Genomic DNA, 11400 nt, shown 5'->3' with positions numbered 1-11400 from the left:
GTTTGTTTCCATTTTCACACGGGTTTGATTATACAAAAAGCGTACAATCCACCCGAATTATCCGGAATTCTCGTAAAAAGTTCGTAATTATCAAATTCATTCGAAAATATGATATTTGACCACTTTTGATATTTAGACATACCAATCAGTTCGTTAAACCTAAAACTGCCGGTTTCGTTAAAACAATATATAGTTTAAATCTTTGATTAATCATAACTAATTATGCACTTAAATACAAATTATGGAAATTTTTGTAAAAATAAATTAAAATATGGTGAATTTTATAAAAATACTTTCAGAAATTTTATGTTTAATTATCTATTTATAAAAATTTATTTAATGTGTTATAATTAAGTAATAAATAGCCCGTTTATACCAAACGACATCCGAAAAATCCGATAATTTTTCCAAGTGGTCACAATATCATAACATAGCTCCTGAAAAATCTCCAGAATCTAACTCTTTGGCCAAAATGTCTTTCTGCGTGTTCTTTGGCTGTTAAAACTCGATTAAAACACAATTGCACAAAAAATACTTACGCATCTCTAAATCATTCCAAACTTTGCCAGTGATCTTAACATAACGTTTCTGGGTTCCGAACCAAATTTCATAATTTTTCATGAAGTTTATCTATTTTTCCCGAATAAACGGTAATAAATTCGCCAAATATTCTCCGTTTATCGAAAAATTACCAAATTTTAACAGGGACTCACTTATGTGATCCCTAATGTTTCTGAAAAGTTTCATAACCTAAAAACAAGCACGTCATGATCGAAGCACAAACAGCGACAAGTAATACCTTGTCGGTTTTCGGTAGATTTTGATGGTTTTAACAACTCTCCAGGTCTTGGGTCACAAACTCAGTGTATCTACATATCATATAACATCAAACCAAGCATAAATCATCCATTGAAAAGCCTTGTTAACTAGGGTTTCGGTTTTGGTTTCAAACCGAACTTTCGAACCGTAAAAACGTTATTTCATGTTCTAATCCGCGTTTTTGATCCAAAATCTATATGTTTCTGCTTTGTAAACATGTTTAACATCAAAACATAATTTTAGTTGATTTTTAGAGTTTTTGGATGGTTAAACATGTTTAATACTAATCAAAACCTATTTTTATGATCAAAACTAGTTTAAAAGCATGATTAAACCATCTTATTTAAAATCATACCTCAAGGGTTTGGCTGAGAACTTTGAAGAACAGCAGGAGCAGAAAATATTTAAGGTTTACGTTGTGAGTTGTTTAAGGAAGGTTCAAGATACATATATATATATATATATATATATATATATATATATATATATATATATATATATATATATATATATATAATGGGAGGACTTTTCAAACTTGGTGGCTGCAAGTTTTAAGGGTCCATTGCGCCTCCTTTTGGCCCCGTTTTACGTGCCAAGGTTCGGTCTCGGTCCAAAATTTAGTTCGGGTTCGGTTTTACGCAAGAAAACTAGTTCGAGTGCGAGAAATAGCGCGAAAACGAGTGTTTTTCAGCTTATTTTTGTAAAATAAGAAAAACGTACTGACTCGTTATAAAAATCCAAAATATTTTCACGGATTGCTTAGAACATGTTATATAAGTGTTTCTTTTTCGGCTTAACGGATGCTACAATGCTCATTTTGATGTTAACGATTGCGTTTAAACTTATAGCGTATCAATAAACGAAACATTTTTCGTTTAAATGGTTTTAAACGTACTAGGGCCTAAATATCAATATGTTAGCCTCTATAATATATATATAACTCGTATATGACCCCTCAGTATATATACGGGCCATAATCAGTATCAGTCGGTTACTCGTTTAAGTACTACGAATTAACCGATTTATTGTTTACTCGCTACGTAGTGAATATAGTATACCTCGTTTTGTCACGAATGTCACACTTTTAAACAAGATTCCATAAGGAGTCTTGTCATGACTTTTGTTGAGAAGTATCTCGTTCTGAAAATAACAGGATGTGTTGACTGCTTCTGCCCAAAAAGTAACAAGCAAATAAGCATCTGCTAACATGGTCATTGCAGCCTCAATGAGTGTTCTATTTCTTCTCTCTGCAACTCCATTTTGTTCAACTGTTCTAGGAGCACTGAATTGTTGTAGTATTCCTTTTGAATTGCAAAACTCATCCATTACCCCATTTTTGAACTTCGATTGTCGCTTCTCATAATCTTCACCCTTACATCAAACTGATTTTCATTCCTTGTCACACAATTTTTGATAAGATCAGCAGCCTCATCTTTGGTATTTAAGAAATAAACCCATGTGTATCTTGAAAAGTCATCAATTATCTCTAAGCAATACCTCTTCTTTCCTATACTAGGAACACTCACAGGACCAAAAGATCCATATGAAGCAATTCCAATATATTTTCAATTGAGTTCACAAGTTTTACTTTGTGTGAGGAATTATGTTGCTTACCATTTTTACATGAAATGCATTTGCCATCTAGCTTAAACTCCATTGTAGGAAACCAATTACATGTTCACCCTTAACACAATGATGCTCTTTAGTTTAACATGACAAAGTTTTATGTGCCACAATTTGGGTTCATTTTCAGTGACTTTTGAAACAAAACAAGTTCCACCCCTAGAAACTGCATCCTTCATCTTCAATTCATACAGGTTACCATTTCTAGGAGCCATCATCATAATCATATCTGGAGGAATTACAAATTCAGGTTTGAGGATGAAACAATGAGAATCATCAAATCCAACCTTATAACCCTTATCACACATTTGAGAGATGCTCAAAAGGTTATATTGTAATCCTTCCACATAAAAGACATTATCAAATGACACTTTACGATTAGTCAGAATTCCCTTACCCACTATCTTCCCTCCATTTTCATCACTTCCAAATGCAACATGGCCTTCAAATTTTTCTTCATAGTTAACTAGACACCTTTTTGTCACATGTCATATGCCTAGAACATCCATTGTTCATGTACCATATATCATTGATAGGTGTGGACTGTTCCTGAGATGTGGATGATTCAACTTCATTTTCATCTTTGGCCACATTTCCTTGATTCCTTGGAGGACTGTTGACATTATTTTTGTTGTTGTTTGTGGGAGCTTGTGTATGGTTCTGATTGTTGTTTCTTTGATAATTCTGATTTTGTGGAACAACTTGTTGATGATTGTGAGTTTGCTTGGTTATTGTAACTGTTGTTGATGTTTTTGTTGTTGTGGAAATTATTGTTAAAGTTTCTTTTTTGACCTTGGTTATGGTTCTGATACTGGTTTTGATTTCTAGGCTGGTACTGCTGACCTTAATTGTTGTTGAATTGCCAAGGTTGATTACACTCTCTAGCAAAATCACCAGGTGACTGACAATTGTAGCAGATAGCCTTGGATTTGTCAAATCCAATTCTATCATTTGGTCCTGAAACCACTGATCTTCCAGTCATGCTGTACAGTCTCTTGCTTCTCAATGCCAACATTGCTGCTTGCCACCTTAGATCCATGTCCTCTAGGTCATCCGCATCAATTTGCTCAAGATCATCTTGAAAAAACACTAGTGTGGATCATGTTCTTTGCAACAAATGCATTATAAGATTCTGTAAACACTCAGAATAGTGCCTGATATTCATTTCCATGACCAATAGTACTACCACCATATGGTGCATGCCCACTGGCCACAGATGATGAATCATTGTCATCAATCAATTGGACATTGAATCTGGATTGTCCATCTTGATTGTTTGAAGTGCCAGTAACAAAGCTTCTTGGAGTATCAACACCATGCTGAATAGGTTCTTCAATAATGGGAATTTGTTGTTGATTCTTGGTGGATAAGTTTCCCAAAGGTGCAATGAGTGCATTGGTCACTTAGAAGCAAGGTCTATCTTCCTTGATCATTTCATTTTCAATCATTTCAATCTCTGCTGCTTGTAGGAAGCAAATCACATCATCCAACTTAAGTTCTGCAAAGTTTGGTTTCTGCGTTATAAACTTGCTGCAAGTATACGATTTTTTTGACAAAGATGAGAGCAACTTTGTATTCAGATCTGAATCTGTCACAACATAATCAGTTGTCTTGATTTCATTGACAATAGTCAAGAATCTTTCCAAGACAGACTTCAGTCTTTCACCATGTTTGTACTTGAATCGGTCAAGTTGTTGCTTCAGCCTTTCTTTCTTGATGTTCTTTAGTTCAGTATTGCCTTCAAACATCTCCAACAGGGCATTATACATGGCTTTAGCTGTTGTATGGTGAGAAACTTTTGTCAGAATATTCCCAAGACAATCCCAACTTCAGCATGGCTAAGGCTCTGTCATCAACCTTTTTCATTCTTGCTTCAACAACCGGATTGTTGTTTGTTCCATCAGCCATATAGGGTACATTCTTAATCGAAGTCCACATTTTAACATCGTTGTAGCAGACGACTGCTTCGAAAAGCACTTTTCATTTGATATAGTTCTCCCGTCCGTACAACCTGGGGATTTTGTTAGTAGACACCTCTTGCTCAGCATATCCAGACATCTTTTTGATCTTTTATAAGATATTTTGAACAATAAAGAAAAACTTGAAAACAAAAACTCAATTATTCTTTTGAAAATAATCAGATTTGTGGATGAAATCCTCAGATTTGATATATCCGGACATATTAGAGCAAGATTAATAACAAAGTAATGAAGATCTAAGAAAGAAAATACATTTAAACCTCAATCAGATTGTAGATCTGAGAATATAAAACAGGACAACTGACGTCACTAATCAACGAAACAGTAGTCAGCTGACGTCATTCATCGTCTTCAAATCAGCAATAATCAACTTTAATCTGCAACAGTTCTTCTCCCAAATAGCAAAACAATATCTAATACCACTTTTCGGTCCCGATTATATCGCTCAATCACTATGTCGTAACCCACACTTTAAGTGTCGACTAGAAGGTTAACGACTTGCTAAATTAGGAAAGAACAATAGTTATATTAATGGCGGAAACACTAACACACTAAATGTTGCTTACTATACAAAAATGTAACAATCACACACTGTAAATCAAAAGATTTCCATTGATATAATATGTCAGATACAATAGGAAATCAATTAGGGTTTCAGAATGGAATGTTTATTCGTACATGGTAAAGACAGCCGTCACAATTAATATCAGGTGAAAGGTCTAGATGTAGTGTGTTGTGTCTTAGGCATGCACTAAATTATTCCTTTTATAGGCCTGCCCTAACACCAGACATTCCAAATCTGGAAACCCTAATCATTAGTACATAATTAAAGCTATTACAATAAATGCTAAGTGTAAAACATGTCTTCAGGAAAGCTTTGCAGCATGTATCTTTGTCGAGCAGACCTGGTAACAATGAAGTGTGGTGGTAAACAGTTCTCCGGCAGACTTTACTTAGAATATATTCCAAAGAAAATATTCACCTAGCAGACTTCATTCCTCTTCACCATATCAAACTTTGCTCGATATAATCCCACTAGCAAACTTGTTCTTCAGGAATCCCTTCAACACTTTGTTAAAGTTAACTTATTGTGCAAACCAAAGTGTGCTGGTAACACTGTAGTTTTTCTAGGAGTTGAACCTTGCTCGAAAGAAGTCCTTAAGATGTCTCTTGATCAATTTACTTCAAGCTTGCTGGGAACACTGTTTATTAAGAATAAACCTTGCTAGATTTGGTTTTAGCCAAGGGTTTGCTAGGAAAACAAACCTTGCTAGACAAAGTGAATCTTGCTCAGTTTAACACTAAGAGGAATTCTAGAAGATAACCTTGCTCGGAAAGCAAAATACCTTGCTAGGATAAGTAAAACCTTGCTGGGAGGTCTAAGCTTGCTCGGAGTCCATACTTAGCAGTTTCTTGAGAGGTTGAGAAGTTTCCAATCTTCATTTAGTTTTATTCTCATCCCAACAATTATTAGTAAGGATTTCTTTTTAATAAATATCGTAAATATAGATATAATATTACATATAAAATATGAACTCTTATAAAAACTTAAACTATAATTTTAATATATTAACTAACAATATCTTATTAAATACATATTTTAGATTAAAACTCTTTTTATATATTTAAACATTTATCAATTTAATAATCTATTACATATACGTATTTATATATAAATGGATATATATATATATATATATATATATATATATATATATATATATGTGTGATGTTTAACCAAAGTTCATAAATATGATCGACTTATATATCAGTTTTAATAGTATAACGTTTTTTAATATATAATATTAACTATATTAATTTCCTAAAACCTTTTAGATTAAAACAAAAATAACTAAAAATAATAATAGTAATAATCTGCCATGGCCAGGACTCAAACCCACGCCATGGCCGGTTCAAAGAATTAGCAAACATGCACCCATCCAATTGAGCTGGGTGTATAGTTGGTTAAGGATCAGAACAGAAACCTTATAATTAGAAACCAGACAACCCTTTTAAGAACATATACCCTAGATCCATCAATCCATTAATCCCGCAAGAATTGATTCAATTAAAGTCAGGGTTAATGACGAGGATTGAAAGGCGAGTTTATTACATATAAATATTACCATAAACGATGAAGGATGATGGATTAAATGATCGCTAAAGCTAACAACGGAGCAGATCATGAACCAAGATTTCCAGGCTCCTATAACGTAATTAAACTTAGGGGTTTTGTTGGCAATCATATAAAGGTTAAATCTGTATGTTAAATTGTTTTATGATGCTTGTTATAATATAGATCGGCTACGAGATATGACGGCTTCGTTAATTAGTTAATAAATATAAAAAAAAGATCGTTGTTTCTTAATTGATTAAGTCGGTTAGGCCGATTAGTATGTATAACAATGATCACAAGAATCAATTTCATAAATTTGACGAGAATTAAAGGCCAAGTTAACAGAACGGGTCACGGTTTGCAAATTGGGTCGGACTAAACGGGTTTGGTAAAGGGTTACTGGGTTATGGGTAATATAATATAATATTAATTACAGATGTTGCAATTCAGTCCTTAAACTATGAAGATGGGTACAGTTTTGGGTTAAAGTATAACATTGGGTTAAAAGTGTACAATTTTTTTAAAGTTAATTTATATTAAATAAATAAACATAATAAACAATTAGAATAAAAATCATTACTACTCGATAAACGTGATATTTTTATTAATAAAATAACCCGAACATCGAAACGGGTCGGGTATTAATAAATTCGAAAAACCCGAGTTGTTACAATCAAAGTCTATCAATTAGATGTCAAATCTGCTTTCCTAAATGGAAAGGCTTTGAAGATCCTGATTTTCCTAACAAGGTGTATAAGCTAAGCAAAGCCTTGTATGGATTAGATTAAGCTAAGCAAAGCCTTGTATGGATTAGATTAAGCTTCAAAAGCTTGGTATGATAAGCTATCAAACCCATCTTCTTGCTAATGGATTCTGTAGAGGAGCCATTGACAAGACCTTATTCTACAAGAAAATTGGAAAAGATTTGCTTATATTGTAAGTGTATATTGATGATATCGTCTTTGGATCTACAAATGAAGAAATGTGTAAGGAGTTTGAGGTTGTAATTAAGTCCAAGTATAGCATGAATTCAATGGGAGAGATGAATTTCTTCCTTGAGTTGCAAGTTCAATAGTAAGTTGATGGAATATTTATAAATCAATCTAGGTATGTGAAAGAAATACTAACCAAGTTCAAGTGGAATGATTTGAAAGTTTCTCAACTCCTATGGACACACATGAAAAGATGATAGCAGATGAAAAGGGGGAGTTAGTATATCAACATGAGTACATAGCCAAGATAGGATCACTGATGTACTTGACTGCATCCAGACCTAACATTATGTTTTTTGTTTGTGACTGTGCAAGATTCCAAGCCAATCCCAAAGTCTCTTACATGTTGGCGATTAAAAGAATATTAAGATACCTGAAAGGGAAGCCATACTTAGGGATTTGGTACCCAAAGAATAGATAATTTGATCTACTTGCATACACTAACAGTGATTATAATGGCTGCAACATGAGTAGGAAATCTACTTCAGGTGGATTCCAATTTTTGGGAAACAAACTAGTGTCATGGCAGTGCAAGAAGCAAACAACGATGTCAATATCAACTGCTGAAGCTGAATACATTGCTGCCTTTGCTTGTTGTGCACTAGTTCTCTGGATTCAGAATAAATGTTGGACTATGGTTTGAATTTTCTAAATACCCTTATTCTCATTGACAACACTTCTGCAATGTTCATTGTAATAAATCCTATGCAGCACTCTACGACCAAGAATATAGAAATGAGATATCACTTTATAAGAGACTGCAGTGAAAATGGTTTAATAGAAATGAAAAGGGTTCATTCTAATGACAACTTGGCTGACTTGTCACTAAGCCATTAGATAAAACCAGGTTTAACTTTCTATTAAAGGCCTTAGGAATGATAAATTCTGATGAGATCTAATTGCCTATGTGTTTGAGTTCTTAGATTCTTCATGTTATCCTCACTTGTTTTGTGTGCTATCATTGTGTGATTGCTTATGTGATTGCATTTGTCAGCTATTTGGGTGTTATCATTATGTGATTGCTTATATGATTGCGTATGTGTTTGCCTGTGTTCACCTGATTTTGTTTGCATCTATGATTAGAAAGTAAAATAAAAAAAAATATATTTTTCTTTTGACTACTTATTTGAAAAACTTGAAAAAGATTATGCTTTAAATTTTTTGTTCGTTTAAAAGTTTGTGTCAAAAGAATAATCAACAACAAATTTAAATAGTCAAAATGTTTTGATAATGTTAGAGCAAAATGTCTAATGCTAGGTCTTGCATGGTTAAACGAGCTGATATTGTCATAATAGATTGTTAAGGGAGTGTAAGTCATGTTTCCTATTGTATAAGACTTATACGGGCGTATATCTACGTTGTAAACTTATACGCCCATAGGCCAAGTTGTATAAATATGGTAGACTTTGTCATATTTGAAAGCCCTTTGGAAAAACTTTTGCAGAATTGCTGTAATCACATGTACTCTCTGACATTGTTATATTCAAGAGTGATTATTACTTTGAGTTGTTATGTGTTTGATTCCTTTCCTATTTTTTTCCGTCTTATAGCTTAGTATAGTGACACATCATATTCAGTCTGTATCGTATTACATTTGCATGTATATGATGACATCATATGATCCGACAACCGGTCATACATGTGGTATCAGAGCTTTGGTGTTCGATATCGGAAGAAAAGACAAGACACGCTCGTTTCACGTCAAGAATCGATTTATTTCTCAATTCGTTAAAAGTTCGTTTCGGATTCATTAAATTCAAATCATGTCCAAAATCTCAGAGATTGTTCGTTTTTATTTATAGATCAAGTCTGGAAAGTTTTGTTGGTTTTCGAGTTCGTTTACTTTCTTATACGTCAAAAATAGTTAAAAACGCGAAAAGTTAGCCCGTTCCAAAATCAAAATCCGATTGCACCAATATGTTTGTTTTTCTGTTGGGAACGTTTCTGGAAATTTTTGTGTGATTTTGAGCTCATTTGATAGGTCAAACGTCAAAAATTGTTTAAAAATATTTTGGCTGTTTGGACTTAAACGCCCGGATATGTAGATATACGTCCGGATAAGCACTTATACGTCCGGATATGTTCTGGACTTACACGGAGCATATGTTTTTGGACTTATACGCTGCTAAGGACATATACGCTACAAAGGACTTATACGTTGCCAAAAAATTATAAGCTCGAAATTATATGCTATTGAATCTATATATGAGTTTTGGAGAGAAGAATTTGGATAAGATTGGTATAGTTGATCTCTTGCAATTGGTGAGTGAGTAACAAATGGATAAAGCAAAATAGTCTTAACATTTATTTCATGGATGTGTGTGTGAGACTATGTGGAATGAGTTTTGCATTGAAAAAGTGTTAGTACACGGTTTTGCGTCTCGAGTCATTGTATTTATCGCTAATGTATTTATCGTTTAATTATGTATTAATTATTAAGTTATTAATGTAGTTCGTTAAAGTAGTCATCTAGTTCGTTAAGGATGTTTAACGAACTAGACTTAAGTTATGTTCCTCCTGATTCGTTAAGGATGTTTAACGAATCAGGGGGTGATTCGTTAAGTTATATTCTGTTTATTATATGTAACGAAGTGGGTGGCTAGTTCGTTACGGAATGTGTAACGAACTAGACCCATCTTCTATATATAGTGGTTCATTCCATAGTTAATTTAAGAATTGAGTTAATAGTATTGAAACTCTGTCCAAATCGTTTCTCTCTCAATCTTCAACTTAATATTATACATACACCTATATACAATTAATATATATACATATACTTAACATAAACATATAATCAATATATAGCATCATGAGCTAGATCCGTATGATAAACTATTAGATCTTAGATCTGATTAAGGTATTCACAAGTGGTATCAGAGCTTTCGTTGCTCGATTGCTCGTGTTTTGATAATTAATTTGTTAATTAAGACTGTTTGGTATAATTTTGGTATTAGTGTATTTCCGGTTTGATTTGGATCAATTGAGTGTGAATTGGACTGGTTATGGATTGATTTGGAATCGATCGGTGTTGGTTAAGGTATTGGGAAGTTGTTGTGGATTGGATTTGAGAATTGGATTGTGTTTGTGTGGATTGTGGTTTGGATCTGTTTTTGGCCAAAACAGAGGATCATTTTGTTTCAAATTGGATTCGAGAAAAGGTTAATTGGGTTACGAGAGGTGTTAATTTGGATTCGCGATAGTGTTTCGAGTGTTTTGATAGGTTATATTGACGATTTGGTGTAGTATTGATTAAGTATTACGAATCTGGGTTTTTCGTTTGGTGTTCTTCATTTTCCAGAAATCTGGAAACTCCAGATGAAGATTTGAAGATCTTCATGTGCATTTGAAGATTCATTAATTTCTGGCTAATTCGTTAACCATGTTCACTAATTTGTTATTCTGATTCGCTATACTTTCTCATTCGTGTATTTCAGTTCATGAGACACGTGTCTTAATTCGTTAACTTTAATTCTAACAACTTTTGCCACGTGGCAATAGTTGTCAGAGTTTGTTACAACCGTTGTAACATCCTGATTCGCTATAAGTTGATTCGTTATCAACTGTAGCTAATTCGTCCCTTAATTCGCTAAGTTTATACTTAGTGATTCGTTATAGAGAACCACGTGATTCGTTGAAGAGAACCATTTGATTCGTTAGCCTATTTCGTCAAGCTAATTCGTTATTTTGACTTAATTCGTAGACCAGTTCGTTATAATCTAATCGTGTGATATTGTTTCAGATTCGTGTGATACTGTTTCAGATTCGTTAACACTGTTCCTGATTCGTTACCTGGATAACTTTCAATTCGTGAATTGTGATTCGTTAACTACTTTTTGCAGTTCGTTAAAACAGTACTATTCACAATTCGTTA

This window comes from Bidens hawaiensis, unplaced genomic scaffold (assembly GCF_021521415.1).
Source record: "Bidens hawaiensis isolate Kalapana, Puna unplaced genomic scaffold, B.hawaiensis_p1.1 tig00000566_1, whole genome shotgun sequence".
In the NCBI taxonomy this organism is placed as follows: Eukaryota; Viridiplantae; Streptophyta; class Magnoliopsida; order Asterales; family Asteraceae; genus Bidens; species Bidens hawaiensis.
The sequence above is the reverse complement of the archived record's forward strand: the minus strand, read 5'-3'. Positions refer to the sequence as shown.